Genomic DNA, 20,511 nt, shown 5'->3' with positions numbered 1-20,511 from the left:
TGATGACACTGAGTACTCTTATTCCCAATTTACAAACAGACTGTTACTTATTAACAGGGCCTCACTGCACTGGTCCCTCCGAAGCCAGGATGCTGGGTCTCCAGCCCCACCACGTGCTATTTATCTGACCAAGGGCAAGTTACTGTGCCTCGGTTTTGTCTTAGCAGACACATCACACAAATTTTTGCCCATAATTTTAGAGGACCTACGCCAATTTATAATGTTCATTGTGTTATAAATCAATAAATGAGTAAATAAGACACGTAAAAAGTTGTATGTATCTTTTATATTACATTCCTCTTAACTTTTGCTTTTTTTTTTTTTTTTTTGGCATTTGAAGCCTTCCTTGAGTTTAAATGAGACTTAAGTCAGGAGCCTGTAACTTCTTTGTGAGAGTGTTTTCCTTAGGAATATTTATTTACTTGAAAATACTCTATCTCAGAAATATACCAGATTTAAAATGACTGCATGTGCTTTGAAACTCCTGCCTTGAACCTGGACTGGCCTGTGACTGATTTGACCAAAGAACACAATGGAAGTGATACTATGCCAATTCCAGACCTAAGCTTTAAGAAGACTGGCAGCTCCTGTCATGCTCTCTTGGAGCACCATGTAAAGCCAGGGAGGTGGTCATCTGAGACCAGCCTTATAGCCATCTCCACCAGGCACCATGCATGTAAATGAAGCCATCTCAGACCCAACATCCCAGCAACCGATGGAATTTCACTAGCTTTGTTGACTCCAGTCAACACCTGGGAGAGCAGAAAAATCACGTAGTCAAGGCCTGTCCAAATTTCCTGACCCACAGTAGTGTGAACATAATTAAATGATTGCTCTGTTAAGGTAATAGGTATTGGAATGGTTTCTTGTAAAGTAATAGGTATCCAGAATGGAAATATTTTTGAAAACTCCAGAATAGGACTCTGAGCATGGTGGCACATGCCTATAATCCTAGCACTTTGAGATGCCTTGTCTCAGGAAAAAAAAAAAAGTGAAACCAATCAGAAAAGAAAAGATATTCCTGCTGATTCATGCCTTTTTGTTAGCACAATAATGGAATGGAAACAAATTCACTCCTTGAAAACAGTACGGGTATAAGCTTTTGCCTATCACAGCCAAGTTTACATTTATGGATGCCTGCTGCACTAGCACATGTCAGCACTGTTATTCCATCCTTCCCATCCTTAATTCCTTTATGGGCTAGCTCATCAGCTGTAGTTAGTATCTATCTGGGGCAATAACACCAAAACAGTGATGTTTCAGCAATATTATAGACTTGGTCTGGTGTTGGATTTTCATGAGTGATAATATTAGCAAATTCATCAACAGATTTCTCCACTGCTTTGTGATCAGCAGATGCTTTATTGCTGCAGATTTTTAAAAAATGTAACAGCCTGTCTTTTCTTAAATGTATGCAACCAGCCTGTTGAATATTCACAGTTCCCTTCCATTTTTAGTTCATTGTAATAGATCTTTGTTTCATGATCAGCATACCATTACATGGCATGTGTTCACTATGGTGCTTATGAATTTATGCTTTCAATACATGATTGAGATTTTTTTTTTAGTTTTATGTAGTTTTGGGGTTTTGTTGTTTTTGAGACAGAGTCTTGCTCTGTCGCCCACACTGGAGTGCAGTGGCACGGTCTCAGCTCACTGCAACCTCCCCCTCCCAGGTTCAAGCAATTCTTCTGCCTCAGCCTCCCAAGTAGATGGGATTACAGGCATGCACCACCACAGCTGGCTAATTTTTGTATTTTTAATAGAGACGGGGTTTTACCATCTTGGCCAGGCTGGTCTTGAACTCCTGATCTTATGATCTACCCATCTCAGCCCCCCAAAGTGCTGGGAGGGTTTTTTTGTTTTTGTTTTTTCACTTTCATTAACTTCTGTTCATCACTTTCAGCATAAACCTTCAACAGTTTTTCCTTCTGTTTCTTCAGGTCATATATGGTGGTTATTCCAATCCCATACTCTTTTGTAAGATTTTGACACTTATACTGCTGTCCAACTTCTCTAATAGCTTGACTTTCTTTGCCACAGATAAACATAAATGCTTCCTCTTTTTCTTATCACTGTTAGCCAAAGGGGTATCTGCAGGGCTTTTCGACATTTTCAGCAATATCTTTATACCACAAAGCAGAGAATAATCAAAAAACCACAGATGGCCAGGCACAGTGGCTCATGCCTGTAATCCCAACACTTTGGGAGGCCAAGGAAGGAGTATTGCTTGAGGCCAGGAGTTCGAGGCCAGGAGTTCAAGACCAGCCTGGATGACAAAGCAAAACCCTGTCTCAAAAACAGAACAAAACAAAAACCACTGTGAACAATCTGAATGTTAACTATAAAGAAAATTGATAAATTGAAATATATTCATACAAAAATAAAAATCAATGAAATACAGATCATACATCATACAACGCTACAGATCAGTCTTATATACCTTTTTTTTTTCTTTTCTTTTTTTTTTTTTTTTGAGATGGAGCCTTGCTCTGTCACCCAGGCTGGGATGCAGTGGTGCAATCTTGGCTCACTGCAACCTCCGCCTCCCAGGTCCAAGCAATTCTCCTGCTTCAGCCTTCCAAGTAGCTGGGATTACAGGCACCCGACACAATGCCTGGCTAATTTTTGTATTTTTGGTAAAGACAGGGTTTCATCATGTTGGTCAAGCTGGTCTCTAACTCCTGACCTCAAATGATCCAACCACCTTGCTCTCCCAAAGTGGTGGGATTATAGGTATGAGCCGCTGCACCTGGCCCAGTCTTATATACTGATACGGTTTAGCTCTGCGTCCCCACCCAAAACTCATCTTCTAGCTCCCATAATTCCCATGTGTTGTGGGAGGGACCCAGTAGGATGGCAGATGATTGAATCGTGAGGGCAAGTCTTTCCTATGCTGTTCTCATGATAGTGAATGGGTCTCATGAGAGCTGATGGTTTTAAAAACAGGAGTTTCTCTGCACAAGCTCTCTCTTTGCCTGCTACCATCCATGTAAGATGTGACTTGCTCCTCCTTGCCTTCTGCTATGATTGTGAGGCCTCCCCAGCCATGTGGAACTGTAAGTCCAATAAATGTCTTTTTTTTTGTAAATTGTCTGCTCTCGGGTATGTCTTTATCAGCAGCATGAAAATGGACTAATACAGTAAATTAATACAGTAGAGTAGGGTGTTGCTAAAAAGATACCCAAAAATGTGGAAGCAATTTTGGAACTGGGTAACAGGCGGAGGTCTGAACAGTTTGGAGGGCTCAGAAGATAGGAAAATGTAGGAAAGTTTGGAACTTCCTAGAGACTTGTTGAATGGCTTTGACAAAAATGCTGATAGTGATATGAACAATAAGGTCCAGGCTGAAGTGGTCTCAGATGGAGATGAGGAACTTGTTGGGAACTGGAGCAAAGATGACTCTTGTTATGTTTTAGCAAAGAGACCTGCAGTACTTTGCCCCTGCCCTAGAGATTTGTGGAACCTTGAACTTGAGAAAGATGATTTAGGGTGTATGGTGGAAGAAATTTCTAAACAGCAAAGCATTCAAGAGTTGACTTTGGTGCTGTTAAAGGCATTCAGCTTCAAAAGGGAAGCAGAGCATAAAAGTTTGGAAAATTTGCAGCCTGACAATGCAATAGAAAACAAAATCCCATTTTTAAGGAGAAATTCAAGCCGGCTGCAGAAATTTGCATAAGCAACCAAGAGTCCAATGTTAATCACTAAGACAATGGAGAAAATGTCTCCAGGGCATGTCAGAGACCTTTGCAGCAACCCCTCCCATCACAGGCCTAGGGAGGAAAAAGTGGTTTCATGAGCCAGGCCCAGGGTCCCAGTGCTGTGTGCAGCCTAGGGACTTGGTGTCCTGTGTCCCAGCCACTCCAGCCGTGGCTGAAAGGGGCCAATTTAGAGCTTGGGCTGTGGCTTCAGAGGGTGCAAGCCTCAAGCCTTGGCAGCTTCCACATGGTGTTGAGCCTGCAAGTGCACAGAAGTCAAGAACTGAGGTTTGGGAAACTCTGCCTAGATTTCTGAAGATATATGGAAATGCCTGGATACCCAGGCAGAAGTTTGCTGTAGCAGTGGGGCCCTCATGGAGAACCTCTGGTAGGGCAGTGCAGAAGGGAAATGTGGGATCAGGGCCCCCACACAGAGTCCCCACTGGGGCACCACCTAGTGGAGCTGTGAGAAGAGGGCCACCGTCCTTGAGACCCCAGAATGGTAGATCCACTGACAGATTGCACCATGAACCTGGAAAAGCTGCAGACACTCAATGTCAGTCCATGAAAGCAACTGGGAGGGAATCTGTACCCTGCAAAGCCACAGGCAGAGCTGCCCAAGACCATGGGAACCCACCTCTTGCATCAGCATACCTGGATGTGAGACATGCAGTCAAAGGAGATCTTTTGGAGCTTTAAGATTTGACTGCCCTGCTGGATTTCAGACTTGCATGGGGTGTGTAACCCCTTTGTTTTGGCCAATTTATCCCATTTGGAATGGCTGTATCTACCCAATGACTGTACCCCCATTGTATCTAGGAAGTCACTAACTTGCTCTTGATTTTACAGGCTCATAGGCGGAAGGGACTTGTCTTGTCTTGGATGAGACTTTAGATGGTGGACTTTTGAGTTAATTCTGAAATGAGTCAAGACTTTGGGGGACTATTGGAAAGGCAGGATTGGTTTTGAAATGTGAAGATATGAGATTTGGGAGGGGCCAGGGTTGGAATGATATGGTTTGGCTCTGCGTTCCCACCCAAATCTCATCTTGTAGCTCCCATAATTCCCACATGTTGTGGGAGGGACCCAGTGGGAGATGATTGAATCATGGGGGTGGGTCTTTCCCATTCTGTTCTCATAATAATGAATGGGTCTCATGACATCTGATGAGTTTTAAAATGAGAGTTTCTCTACACATACTCTCTCTCTTTGCCTGCTGCCATCCATGTAAGTTGTGACTTACTCCTCCTTGCCTTCCACCATGATTGTGAGGCCTCCCCAACCATGTGGAACTGTAAGTCCAACAAATTTCTTTCTTTTGTAAATTGCCCAAGTCTTGGATATGTCTTTATGAACAGCATGAAAACGGACTAATCCATAAACCATTGAGCAAAAGAAGCATCTATTCCACATGCAATATATTTTGCTGACTTCATGCTGAATGGAAAGATCAGTAAAAATTTTCCCTACCTCAGTGAACTTTATGAATGAAATGAGGATAAAATATTTACACAGCACACACACAAAAAATAACATCTGTATCTCTGTGAAGTAGGTAACAGTGGCATAGGTTGCATTTAGCAGATAGAGAAATAATTTTAGTGTCATAAAGTTATCAGTAGTTGCCAATAATATGAAATTTCTTTTAGTTTAAGTCTATTACTTATTCAATTATTTTTAATTACCTATTCACCTATAATTTTCAGAACTTTTGACTCTAGTTGAATTTTATTTTATTTTTTGTTTTATTTCAGTTTTGTAGAGACAGAATCTTGCTTTGCTGCCCAGGCTGGGCTCAAACTCCCGGCCTCAAGCAGTTCTCCCACCTTGGCCTCCCAAAGTGCTGGGATTACAGGCAGGAGCCACTGTGCTTGGCCTCCAGTGGAAATATTAATAGCAGTATTTAAATGCTTCACAAACTTATAATGCAGGGCATGCGAATGAGGAAACTATGACAACTTCTAAATAGGAGATATCCTATTATATATCTATATATATCTATTTCTTAGAGAAATCTCTAAGAAAAATATTTCTTTAATGTGTAGAGATTTGCTGACAACTGAACTACTCTTTGTCTTCATATTATGCAATTTTAATAATCATTCTTGGTACTTAAAGTCAATCAGTGGGAGAAGGGAAAAGAGGTGAAATTCAACATTAGTAGTGAGTTTCAATTTATAGTTTTGCAAATCACACTTTTTTTTTTTTGAGATGGAGTCTCACTCTGTCGCCTAGGTTGGAGTGCAGCGGCACAACTTCGGCTCACTACAACCTCTATCTCCCAGGTTCAAGCAATTCTCCTACCTCAGCCCCTGGAGTAGCTGGGATTACAGGCACCTGCCACCATGCCCTGCTAATTTTTGTATATTTATTAGAGTCAGGGTTTCACCATGTCGGCCAGGCTGGTCTCAAACTCCTGACCTCAAGTGATGCACCCGCCTCGGCCTCCCAAACTGTTGGGATTGCAGGCGTGAGCCACCATTCCTGGCACACACTCTTAAACTAAAATATTTTTTTTTTTTTTTTTTTTTTTTGAGACGGAGTCTTGCTCTGTCCCCCAGGCTGGAGTGCAGTGGCCGGATCTCACCTCACTGCAAGCTCCGCCTCCCGGGTTTACACCATTCTCCTGCCTCAGCCTCCCGAGTAACTGGGACTACAGGCGCCCGCCACCTCGCCCTGCTAGTTTTTTGTATTTTTTAGTAGAGACGGGGTTTCACCGGGTTAGCCAGGATGGTCTCGATCTCCTGACCTCGTGATCCGCCCGTCTCGGCCTCCCAAAGTGCTGGGATTACAGGCTTGAGCCACCGCGCCCGGCCCTAAAACATTATCTTACAAATGTCTAGAGAATCGGCCGGGTGCGGAGGCTCACACCTGTAATCCCAGCACTTTGAGAGGCCAAGGCGGGCGGATCACCTGAGGTTAGGAGTTCAAGACCAGCGTGACTGGCATGGAGAAATCCTGTCTCTACTAAAAATACAAAATTAGCAGGGCGTGGTGGCACAAACCTGTAATCCCAGCTACTCGGGAGGCTGAGGCAGGAGAATTGCTTGAACCCGGGAGGTGGAGTTTGCAGTGAGCCAAGATCGCACCACTGCACTCCAACCTGGACAACAAAAGTGAAACTGTCTAAAAAAAAACGTCTAGAGAATCTCAGGTATTAGTGATATTTACTTTATCAAGTGCTTACCACCATCCAAAGCTAATGATAATATTTATATGAAGTCATCAAACCAGGTGTAATATTTTAAAATGTAGAGTCCAAAGCACTTACCTTATTTATACTAAAACAAATTAGCTCTCTTCATAGCAACTAGCAATTTAAATGGATATGTTAAAAGTATTGCTGGCCGGGCGCGGTGGCTCAAGCCTGTAATCCCAGCACTTTGGGAGGCCGAGACGGGCGGATCACGAGGTCAGGAGATGGAGACCATCCTGGCTAACACGGTGAAACCCCGTCTCTACTAAAAATACAAAAACTTAGCCGGGCAAGGTGGCAGGCGCCTGTAGTCCCAGCTACTCGGGAGGCTGAGGCAGGAGAATGGCGTAAACCCGGGAGTAAACCCGGGAGGCGGAGCTTGCAGTGAGCTGAGATCCGGCCACTGCACTCCAGCCTGGGTGACAGAGCGAGACTCCGTCTCAAAAAAAAAAAAAAAAAAAAAAAAAAAAAGTATTGCTTATATCCTCTTGTTGGTCATGAACCAGATTTTATCTGAGTATGATTTTTGCCATATACTTTATAGAAGATGTGAATGTATTGGTATTCCTTTTTTATGCCTTTCCTACTTTAATCTGTGTTTATTTGTAACATTTTATTTATTTATTTATTTATTTATTTATTTATTTGAGACAGTCTCTCTCTGTCGCCCAGGCTGGAGTGCAAATCTCGGCTCACTGCAATCTCCACCTCTCAGGTTCAAGTGATTCAAGTGATTCTTGTGCCTCAGCCTCCCAAATAGCCCAGACTACAGGTGCACGCCCCCAGTCCCGGTTAACTTTTGTAAGTTTTGAAGAGATGGGGTTTCACCATGTTGGCCAGGCTAGTCTGGAACTCCTGACCTCAAACAATCCGCCCACCTCGGCCCTCCAAAGTGCTGGGATTACAGGCGTAGGCCACCATACCGGATGTATTTGTAAAATTTTAAAACGTCTAATATACACTACTCTGTATAAACCGATGATCATATTTAATTCTATTTAAACGTCATGTCAAGAAGGACAACATGTGAGATTTCCACGAAAGTTCAATTTTTTTTTTTTTTTTTTTTTTTGAGACGGAGTCTCGCTCTGTCACCCAGGCTGGAGTGCGGTGGCACGATTGGCTCACTGCAAGCTCCGCCTCCCTGGTTCCCGCCATTGTCCTGTCTCAGCCTCCCCAGTAGCTGAAACTACAGGCTCCCGCCATCACACCCAGCTAATTTTTTGTATTTTCCGTAGAGACGGGGCAAAATGTATTTTTATCACAAACATTGCTGAAATATGAATGAGAATTCCGGGCATACCTTCTCACAGCATTTCAGGTTTTCAAAGGTCCTAAGGGTCTGGAACATCCAGATATGTGATCATCCTTAATATAGCAGCAGTTCTCAAGTAACTGAGGGTAGTTTTTTATTTGCTATGCCTCACATTATTTCTACAAAACAACAACAAAAACAACAAAAATCCTGGAATTACTTTGACTTGTAGGACTAAAAAAAGATTAATCATAAAATCTACTATCACTACAAAGTGCTGATGGAATTCCTGTCACTCTGTTCATACATACCCATAATGAAATTGCCAATGAATATTTTAGGAATTCATGACTTGAGATACATTATATATGTAATCAAATGTATATGTCAACAGTAAAGTTATATGGTTTTTGTTAAATTTACTATTTTAAATGTAAATGCTGCCTCTCACCTAAGTGAAGATACTGATTTACTTGGCAAAAACTTTCTGTTCTTTCGGGCTATAAAAATTATTAGGCAAGTTTAAATAAACTTAGCTTAGTCAAGCATAATCATATTAAGAAGGTTAAAGGGATATCACCCAAGAATTAAGATAAATGACATAGTGCCCAGTTTCCTAAATTATAATATGTGCACTTTAATAGTGACAAATTATGATTTAATGATTATGTTCATAAATGGATTATAAGGTCAACATCACCAGCCGAGACCTGCAGTCATCACGAACACAGAAAAGAGTAAGCTGCTTAACAGACTGTTGTCTATAAGGAAAATGTTCCAATAAACTCTGACAAAGCAGGACATGCTAATATTTATCCAGAGGGCAGAAAGTCACATTTGTTGTTGCACGGTGAAAATTCTATTGATTTCTGTTGACTTTCAAAGGTCTAGTGAAAGACAATGTGATTATTGTGCTTCTGAAAAAGATTTCAAAAGTGACTTTGAGAGTTATGTCTATCACACAAGTAACAGTTTGCTTATCAGGCACATCAACTAAGGCACCTTCCCATGCTAAGTTTCTCCTGGATATATGGAAGTTGGTTGTTTCCCAGTTTTAAAACTTAAACTAATATTAACTAAGAAAACCTGAGCCCATATTGTTTTTGTTTTACTTAGCTAGAATCTCATAGCATGGGTCATATCCTTATCCTCACTAAAAATAACTATGTCTATGTGAGAGGAATATTGTATGTGGGAGTTATATTAAATATTATTATAGGTGTTACAGAATATTTAAATAAATGGACATGGACCAACCTTCCATCTAGTAGTGTACAGTCTATATAGTGCATGTCAGTAGCACAAAATGCAGTCTTAGTTAGCATTAGCCTGTGTAATCTGAATAGTTTACTCAAAAGTACTTCTTTGTGTTAATTATTCAGCCATTGTTTTTAGATCTAGTTAATAGGTTCTATTTAATTTGCTGCAACATTTACTGAATGGTGGAGTGAAAGAACTGACTCATATTGGGAAATATCTTACCATTTTTTAAAGACAATGTTACATTCGGAAAAGAACACTTTTAAGGAATTTATAGCAGTGATGAAATGAATTCAGTCTATATCAGATACACCAAACTGTTGATGGTATTTAAATGTGACTTCAAGTTAGTATTTCTGTATATATTATTGATTACTGGTTTGTTTTTAGATATGTAAGTCTGTTCTAATCTACAGTTCGCATATCAGTTGTTCGCAATCTACAGTTGCTCTGGCAATAATAGAATGTTTGTAATGATCACTTGGTGGTGGTACCTGTGTTTTGTTTTGTTTCCTACTCTGGATACCAAATAGGTGTATGCTACTTTTTTGGTGAACTTATTTCTTGGAAGATTTGGCTATGCTATTCAGGGTTTTCATTCTTACGTTTTTCTTCTAAATTTAAGTAGCATCCTACTGCTATCATACTAAAGCCAAACTTTAACTGTTGTTGGAGAAGCAGCTAATTCAGGTAATCCAAATATTTGTGGAAAAACATCTGGATAATTTATTGAACACATTAGTATTGTATAGACAGCTTTGATCATTCCGATTGCATAGGTTTTTATTGTGGAATTGTCAACTTAATATAGATTCACTTTTAATTTGCGTGAATAAAGTGATACGCAATAAAAATTTTTTCATTTATTTTTCAAAAAAAAAGAGTTACGTCTATCACATAGATAAGTTAACTAAGCCAGATATATTAACACTGAGCATTTACTTTGACCATTTCAGTTGTTTTTCACTTACATACAGTAGGAGTTAGACTGTAAGGAAGGACCAAAATTCAGATCATGCACTTTCTGAATAATATACAACTTTTAGTCATTTCAGGAGGGCTATGATTTATCTCTCTGTATATGCTATGGAAAGAGCCAATTACTATAAGCATAATTTAGTTATTCTCATGTTTAGAAACATACTAATAAAGATGTGAATGTAAATACGCTAAATTTGGGGGTAGAGTTTTCAAGGAATGTAAACTATTCTTCCACCAGTGGTATATTTTTAAGGGTGGAGGGGCATGAAATAGATCCTACTTTCACAAAATTGGCTTTGTTGATAAAGTTTTCCCTGACAACCTCTCTCTTTTTTTGCCCATTTTTTTGCATGTCCTCAAGCATTTGACCTTTGTATTACAAACAATCTAATTACACTATTTTAGTTATTTTAAATGTACAGTTATTATTGACTATAGTCACCCTGTTGTGCTATCAAATACTAGGTCTTATTCGTTCTATTTTTTTGTATCAATTAACCAACCTCACCTCTCCACCACCACCAACTACCCTTCCCAGCCTCTGCTAACCAGTTTTCTACTCTCTATATTCAGGAGTTCAATTGTTTTGATTTTTAGATCCCACAAATAAGTGAGAACATGTGATGTTAGTTTTTTCTTTTTGTTTTTTTTTCTTTTTTGAGACAGAGTCTCACACTGTTGCCCTGGCTGGCATGCAATGGCGTGATCTCGGCTCACTGCAACCTCTGCCTTCTAGGTGCAAGTGATTCTCCTGCCTCAGTCTCCCAAGTAGCTGAAATTACAGACGCCTGCCACCGTGCCTGGCTGATTTTTGTATTTTTAGTAGAGACGGGGTTTCACCATGTTGGTCAGGCTGGTCTCGAACTCCTGACCTCGTGATCTGCCTGCCTCAGCCTCCCAAAGTGCTGGGATTACAGGCGTGAGCCACCACACTGAACCATTATGTTGGGTATTCCTGTGCCTGGCTTATTTCACTTAGCATAGTGACTTCTAGTTCCAACCATGTTGTTGCAAATGACAGAATCTCATTCTTTATCATGGCTAAATAGTACTCCATTGTGTATAAGTACCACATTTTTTTTTATCCATTCATCTGTTGATGGATACTTAGGTTGTTTCCAAATCTTAGCTATTGTAAACAGTGCTACAACAAACTTGGGAGTGTGGATATCTCTTCGATATACTGATTTCATTTCTTTTGGGTATACACTCAGCAGTGGGATTGCTGGATCATATAGTAGTTCTATTTTTACTTTTTTGAGGAACCTCCAAATGGTTCTCTATGGTGGCTGTATTAATTTACATTCCCATCAACAGTGTTTGAGGGTTCCCTTTTCTGCACATCCTCACCATTATTGCCTGTCTTTTGGATATAAGCCATTTTAACTGGGGTGAGATAGTATCTCATTGTAGTTTTGATTTGCATTTCTCTGATGATCAGTGATGTTGAGCACCTTTTCATATGCCTGTTTGCCATTCGTATGTCTTTTTTTGAGAAATATCTATTCAAATCTTTGGCCCATTTTTAAATCAGATTATTAGATTATTTTCCTACAGAGTTACTTAAGCTTCTTATATATTATGGTTATTAATCCCTTGTCAGATGGATAGTTTGCAAATATTTTCTCCCATTCTGTGGGTTTTCTCTTCACTTTGTTGTTTTCTTTACTGTGCAGAAGGTTTTTAACTTGATGTGATCCCATTTGTCCATTTTGACTTTTTGTCCAGGTTGCCTGTGCTAGTGGGGTATTACTCAAGAAATATTGGCCAATGTCTTGGAAAGTGTCCCTAATGTTTTCTTGTGGTAGTTCCATATTATGAAGTCTTAGATTTAAGTCTTTAATCCATTTTGATTTGATTTTTGTGTATGGCAAGGGATAGGAGTCTAGTTTCATTCTTCTGCATATGGATATCCAATTTTCCCAGCACCAGTAATTGAAGAGACTGTCTTTTCCTCAGTGTATGTTCTTGGGACCTCTGTCGACAATGAGTTCATTATAGGTGTGTGGATTTGTTTCCGGTTCTCTTTTCTGTTCCATTCATCTATGTGTCAGTTTTTATGCCAGTGCCATGGTGTTTTGGTTACTATAGCTCTGTAGCATAATTTGAAGTCAGGTAATGTGATTACTCCAGGTTTTATCTTTTTTGCTTAGGATAGCTTTGGCTATTCTGGGTCTTTGTGGCTCCATATAAATTTTAGGATTGTGTTTATTTCTGTTAAGAATGTCGTTGGTATTTTGATAGGGATTGCATTGCATCTGTAGATTGCTTTGGGTAGTATGGACACTTTAACAGTATTAATTATTCCAATCTATGAACCTGGACTATCTTTCCATTTTTTTGTGTCCTCTTCCATTTCTTTCATCAGTGTTTTATGTTTTTCATTGTAGATGTCTCTTACTTCTTTGGTTAAGTTAATTTCTAGGTACTTAATTTTATTCGTGGCTATTGTAAATAGGATTCCTTTTTTGTTTTTTTGTTTTGAGACGGAGTCTCACTCTGTCACCCGGGCTGGAGTGCAGTGGTGCAATCTCGGCTCACAGAAACCTCCACTTCCTGGGTTCAAGTGATTCTCCTGCCCCAGCCTCCAGGGTAGCTGGGATTACAGGCACCTGCCACCATGCCCAGCTAATTTTTTGTAATTTTAGTAGAGACAGGGTTTCACCATGTTGGCCAGGCTGGTCTCAGACTCCTGACCTCAGGTGATCTGCCCACCTTGGCCTTCCAATGTGCCCAGTGAGCTACTATACCTGGCCTGTAAATAGGGTTACTTTTTTATTTTTCAGATTGTTCACTGTGGTATATAGAAATGCTACTGATTTTTGTATGTTGATTCTGTATTCTGCAACTTTACTGAATTTGTTTTATCAGTTCTAACAATTTTTTGGTAGAGTCTTTAGGTTTTTCTGAATATAAGACTACATTGTCTACAAATAAGGATAATTTGACTTCTTCCTTTCCAAATTGTATGCCTTTTATTTGTTTCTCTTATCTGATTCCTCTAGCTAGGACTTCCAGTATTACGTTGAATAACAGTGGTGAAAGTGGGTATCCTTGTTGTGTTCCAGAACTTAAAAGGAAAGGCTTTCAGCTTTTCCCCATTCAATATGATACTAGTTGTGAGTCTGTCATTTATGACTTTTATTATGTTGAAGTGTTTTCCTTATATACTGAGTTTCTTGAGGGTTTTTAACATGAAGGGATGTTGAATTTTATCAAATGCTTTTTCAGGACTGAGATGATCAAATGGTTTTATCCTACATTCTGTTGATATGATGTATCACATTGATTGATTTGCATATGTTGAACCATCCTTGCATTCCAGTAATAAATCCAACTTGGTCATGATGATCTTTTAATGTATTGTTAAATTTCATTTGCTCGTATTTTGTTGAGGATTTTTGCATCAATATTCATCAGAAATATTGGCCTGTCATTTACTTTTTTTTTTTTTTTTTTTTTTAATGCGTCTTTGGCTTTTAGTATCAGGGTAATACTAGCCTTGTAGAATGAGTTTGGAAGTATTCCCTCCTCCCCTATTTTTTGGAATACTATGAGTAGGATTAGTAATAGTTCTTCTTTAAATTTTTGGTACAATTCAGCAGTGAAGCCATTAGGTCTCAGGTTTTTCTTTACTGAGAGACTTTTTATTATGGCTTCGATCTTGTTGCTTGTTATTGATCTGTTTGGGATTTGGATTTCTTCCTGGTTGAATCTTGGTTGGTTGTATGTGTCTAGACATTTGTCCATCTCTTCCAGAGGTCCAATTTATTGGCATATAGTTGCTCATAACAGCCACTAATCCTTTGCATTTCTGTGGTATCAGTTACAATATCTTCTTTTTCATCTCTGATATTATTTATTTCAGTCTTCTCTTTTTTTTTTTTTTCTTTTCTTCACTAGTCTGGTTAATTTGTAAATTTTGTTTAACAAAAAAAAATTTGTTTTATTGATCTTTTGTATTGTTTTCTTCATTTCAATGTCATTTATTTCTGCTCTAACCTTTGTTATTTCTTTTCTTCTATTAATGGGTTTGGTTTGCTCTTGTTCTTCTAGGTCTTTAAGATGCATCATTAGCTTGTTTATTTGAAATTTTTCTTCTTTTTTGATGTAGGCACTTATAGCTATAATCTTTCCTGATAGTACTGCTTTTTCTGTATCCCATATATTTTGGAGTGTTGTGTTTCCATTATCATTTGTTCCAAGAATTTTTTTCAGTTTTCTTTTTAATTTCTTCATCTACCCATTCAGGAACATACCGTTTAATTTCCATGTATTTGTATAGTTTCCAAAATTCCTCTTGTTATTGTTTTCTATTTTTATTTCATTGGGGTCAGAGAAGATGCTTGGTATTATTTCCATTTTTTAATGTTTAAGACTTGTTTTGTGACCTAATATATGGTCTGTCCTTGAGAATGATCCATGTGCTGAGGAAAAGAATGTGTATTCTATAACCATTAGATGAAATGTTCTGTAAATATCTATTAGGTCCATTTGGTCTGTAGTGCAGATAAGTGTGATTTTTTTGTTGTTGATTTTCTGTCTGGAAGATCTATCCATTGCTACAAGTGGGGTGTTGAAGTCTCCAGCTATTATTGAATTGGAGCCTGTCTTTCTCTTTAGCTCTCATAATTTGTTTTATATATCTGGGTGCTCCAGTAGTGGGTGCATATATATTTTAAATTGTTATATCCTTTTGCTGAATTGACCCTTTATCGTTATATGATGACCTTCTCTGTCTCTTCTTATATTTTTTGTCTTGAAATCTATTTTATCTGATATAAGTATAGCTACTCCTGCTATATTCCTGTCATCCAGGTTTTAAGCCCTGCATGCATTAGGTATTTGTCCTAATGCTCTCCCTCCCCTTACCCCCCAACCCCCAACAAGCCCCGGTGTGTGATATTCCCCTCCCTGTGTCCATGTGTTCTCATTGTTCAACTTCCACTTATATGTTTCTCTTTAATCTTATGTATTGTCTATGTCTTGAAAAGCTGTTGTAGTTATTTTTGATTGTTTCATAATTTAGTCTTTCTACTTAAGATAAAAGTTTATACACCACAGTTACAGTGTTATAGTACTCTGTTTTTCTGCATACTTACTATTACTCGTGAGTTTTGAACCTTTAGATGATTTTTTATTGCTCATTAACATCCTTGTCTTTCTAAATGAAGTATTCCTAGTATTCCCTTTAGCACCTTTTTTTTTTTTTTTTTTTTTTTTGAGACGGTGTCTCACTCTGTCACCTAGGCTGGAGTGCAATGGCGTGATCTCGGCTTACTGCAACTTCCAGCTCCTGAGTTCAAGCGATTCTCCTGACTCAGCCTCCTAAGTTGCTGGGATAACAGGCATTCACCACCGTGCCAGCTAATTTTTTATATTTTTAGTAGAGACGGGATTTCACCATGTTTGGCCAGGCTGGTCTCAAACTCCTCACCTCAAGAGACCCACCTGCCTCAGCCTCCCAAAGTGCTGGGATCACAGGCATGAGCCACCACCCCTAGCCTCCCTTTAGCATTTCTTGTAGAACAGGTATGATGAAAGCTGAGGGTGAAATCCTTCAGTTTTTGTTGTCTGGGAAAGCCTTTATTTCTCCTTCATGTTTGAAGAATATTTTCTTTCTACATACTATTTTAGGGTAAAAGTTTTTTCCTTTAGCACTTAAAATACATCATGAAACTCTCTCCTAGCCTGTAAGGTTTCCACTACAAAGTCTGCTGCCAGACATACTGGAGCTCCATTTTATGTTATTTGTTTCTTTTTCCTTGCTGCTTTTAGGATCCCTTCTTTATCCTTGCCCTTTGGGAGTTTGAGTATTAATTGCCTTGAGGTAGTCGTCTTTGAATTAAATCTGCTTGGTGTTCTAGAACCTTCTCGTACTTGGATATTGATATCTTTCTCTAGGTTGGGGAAGTTCTCTGTTATTGTCCCTTTGAATAAACTTTCTACCCCTATCTCTTTCTCTACCTCCTCTTTAAGGCCAATAACTCTTAGATTTGCCATTTGGAGGCTATTTTCTAGATTCCGTAAGCATGCTTCATTGTTTTATATTCTTTTTTTCTTTTGTCTTCTATAATTGTGTATTTTCAAATAGCCTGTCTTCAAGCTCACTAATTCCCTCTTCTGCTTGATCAATTCTGCTATTAAAAGACTGATGCGGCCAGACACAGTGGCTCACCTCTGTAATCCCAGCACTTTGGGAGGCCGAGGCAGGCAGATCACCTGAGGTCAGGAATAGAAGACCAGCCTGACCAACATGGTGAAACGCCGTCTCTACTAAAAAAATACAAAATTAGCCAGTGTGGTGGCATATGCCTGTAATCCCAGCTACTTGGAAGGCTGAGGCAGGAGAATTGCTTGAACCTGGGCGGCGAGGGTGCAGTGAGCTGAGATCATGCCGTTGCACTCCAGCCTGGGCAACAAGAGTGAAACTCCATCTCAAAAAAAAAGAAAAGAAAAGAAAAGAAAAAGAAAAAGACTGTCCATTCTTCAGCATACCAATTGCATTTTTCAACTCCAGAATTTCTGCTTGGCAACCTCAGCCTCCTGGGTTCAAGCGATTCTCCTGCCTCAGCCTTCCTGAGTAGCTGGGATTACAGGCATGTGCCACCACGCCCAGCTAATTTTGTATTTTTAGTAGAGACAGGGTTTCTCCTTGTTGGTCAGGCTGGTCTTGAACTCCCGACCTCAGATGATCCACCCGCCTCCGCCTCCCAAAGTGCTGGGATTACGGTGTGAGCCATCACGCCCAGCCCCTATTCTTTTTAATTATTTCAATCTTTTTGTTAAATTTATCCAATAGAATTCTGAGTTCCTTCTGTGTTCTATTGAATTTTGTTGAGTTTCCTCAAAACAGCTATTTTGGATTCTCTGTCTGAAAAGTCACATATCTCTATTTCTCCAGGATTGGTCCTTGTGCCTTATTTAGTTCATTTGGTGAGGTCATGTTTTCCTGGATAGTCTTGATGCTTGCAGATATTCATGTGTGTTTGGGCATTGAAAAGTTAGGTATTTATTTGTAGTGTTCTCAGTCTGGGCTTGTTCGTACCTGTCTTCTTGGGAAGGCTTCCCAGACATTCAAAAAGACTTCAGTGTTGTCATCTAAACTGTATCTGCTTTAGGGGGCACGTCAAGTTCAGTAATGCTGTTGTTCTTGCAGACCCACACAGGTACTGCCTTGATGGTCTTGGACAAGATCCACAAGAATTCTCTGAATCGCCACACAGAAACTGTTGTTCTCTTCCCTTACTTTATTCCAAACAAATGGAGTCTGTCTCTCTCTTTCTCTCTCTCTCTCTCTCTCTCTCTCTTTCTTTCTCTCTCTCTGTCTGCATCCCTGTGGCCATTATCACTAAGACTGTGCTGGGTCAGATCTGAAGCCAGCACAGCACTGGGTCTCACTCAAGGCTCCTTGTAGTCACCACTTGGTTACAGCCTATGTTCACCCAAGGCCCTGTGGCTCTACAATCAGCAGGTTGCAAAGCCAGTTGGGCCTGTGTCTTTCCTTTCAGGGTGGTGAGTTCCCCCAGGCAGGTCCAGAGGTGCCATCTAGGAGCCAGGGACTAGACCTAAAACCCTTAGAAGTCTACCTCGTATTCTATTATACTGTGGCTGAACTGACATTCAAGCCACAAGACACAGCCCTTCCCACTCTTCTTCCCTTCTTCAAAGGTAGAGGAGCCTTTGGCCACCACCACCACAGGCCCACAGGGAGTACTGCCAGACTACCACCCTTAAGGCCCAAGCGTTCTTCAATCAGCTCGTGGTGAATGTTGCCTGGCCTGGGACTCACCCTTCAGGATAGTGAACTCCCCTCTTGCCCAGAGCAGGTCCAGAAATGCTATCTAAGAGCTAAGTCCTAGAATCAGGGACCCCGAGAGTCTGGTTGGTGTTCTTCCCCACTGTGGCTGAGCTGGTACCTAAGGTGCAAGACAAAGTCCCCTTTACTTTTACCTCTGCTTTTCCTAAGTGGAAGAAGTCTCACCCAGTAGCCACCACAGCTTGGAATGTGCTGGGTCTCACCTAAAGCCAGCATGTCTCAGAGTCTCACCTGTGGCCCTTGACCTAGTACCTGGGTATCACTGCTGGTTTTTGAGGGCCCAAGGGCTCTTCAGTTAGCAGGTAATGAATACTGCCAGCACTGGGTCCTTCCCCTCAAGGCAGTGGGTTCTCTTCTGGCACAGAGTGTGTCAAGAAATGTCCAGAAGCTAGGGCCTGGAAAGGAAAGCCCATGACTCTGACCAGTGCCCTATGCTGCTGTGGCTGAGCTAGTATGGAAGATGCAAGACAAAGTCCTCCCGACTCTTCCCTCTCCTCTCCTCAAGTAGAGAGAGGGGGTCTCTTTCCGGGCCACGAGCTGTGCAGCCCGGGGCTCGGGGAGGGGCAATGTCAACACTTTCTTAGCCACCCTGCCTGGTATCTCAGTAGGTTGCATGCCCGCCAGTCCACTGCCTCGGGGCCCAGTTCAGCACTAGGACTCACCCAGCAGCTGTAGTCCTTGTGACCTAGCCGATCTTTCAAGTTTATTCAAGGCTGCAGAGTACTTCAGCTCGAGATGGCGGGGCTTGCGGGAACTCACATTTAGACTGTTGAGATCGGCGATTCCCCTCTGGCTAGGGCTGGTTTAAATGCTCCCTCAGTGGTCAGGCATCAGCTGAGTTTGGTCTGGTTTTGTCTGTTATGATAGGACAGTACTGAGGTCAATGCCTCACAATTGCTGAACTCTCACTCTCCTCCACACACGGAAATGCTCTCTGCACCACATTACCGCTGCTGGGGGGTGGGGGAGGGGTGATGTTGGTAATTCAAGACTGTTTTTCTTACCTTCGACCTGTTTAGTGCCTCTTTCAGCGATATGAAGTTAAAAGCTGGTAGTGTGAATGCTCACCTGAGTTTTCATTCTTTAAAAGGTGCTTTTTGATGTGTGGATAGTTATTAAACTGGTGTCCCTGCTGGGAAAATGATTGGTAGGGCATTCTATTCTGCCATCTTGCTTTCTCACCCCCCCTTTTTTTACCCCCTGTAAGAGACAGGGATTTTGCTCAGCTCTGTCACCCAGGCTGAAGTGCAGTGTCATGATTATAGCTCAAGGTGACCTCAAGCACCTAGGCTCAAGTGATCCTCCCATCTCAGCCCAAGTAGCTGAGACTGCACGCGTGTGCCACGATGCCAGCCAAGTTTTTTTTTTTTTTTGGAAACAGAATCTCACTCTATTGCCCAGGCTGGAATACAGTGGCGTGATCTTGGCTCACTGCAACCTCCACCTCCTGGATTCAAGCGATTCTTGTGCCTCAGCCTCCCAAGTAACTGGGATTACAGGTGCATGCCACCACACCCAGCTAATTTTTTGTATTTTTAGTAAAGACAGGATTTCGATCTCCTGACCTCGTGATCTGCCGATCCCAGCCTCCCAAAGTGCTGGGATTACAGGCGTGAGCCACCGTGCCAGCCCAGCCAAATTTTTAATTGCATTTTTGTAGAGATGAGGTCTTGCTGTGTTACCCAGGCTGGTCTTCAATTCCCGGGCTCAAGCAGTTCTCCTTCCTGGGCCTCCCAAAGTGCAGCATTACAGGTGTGAGCCACCGTGCCCAGCCCTGTTTTTTAACTTTTTGTTTGATTGTTTGTTTGTTTGTTTTAAGAGACAGGACCTCACTCCATCACCCAGGCTGGAGAGCAGTGGCACTAGCATAGTCACTGTAGCCTCACACTTTTGGGCTCAAGCAATCCTCCTGCCTCAGCCTCTCTGGTAGCTGGGAATACTGCACATGCCACCATGCCAGACTTGCTTATTTATTTATTTATTATTTATTTATTTATTTTTGTACAGACAGGGTCTTGCCCAGGTTGGTTTTAAACTCCTGGCTTCAACGGATCCTCCTGCCTCAGCCTTCCAAAGTACTGGGGTTACAGGCATGAGCCATCATGTAGGGCCTGTTGTGTTTTGTTTTAACTTTTGTTGAAGTGTAATACATATGCAGAATAATAGTTAAGTCTTAAGTGATTTCCATTCTTATTTACCTCTCTGGGTTTTCATATTCACTTAAGTTTTGGACTTATAATTCCCTTCTGTGTCATATTTTTATTACTTTCAATAAAATTTTAAATAGTTTATGAAAGATTAA

Source organism: Macaca thibetana, chromosome 5 (genome assembly GCF_024542745.1).
Source record: "Macaca thibetana thibetana isolate TM-01 chromosome 5, ASM2454274v1, whole genome shotgun sequence".
Lineage (NCBI taxonomy): Eukaryota > Metazoa > Chordata > Mammalia > Primates > Cercopithecidae > Macaca > Macaca thibetana.
Note: the sequence above shows the minus strand (reverse complement) of the source record.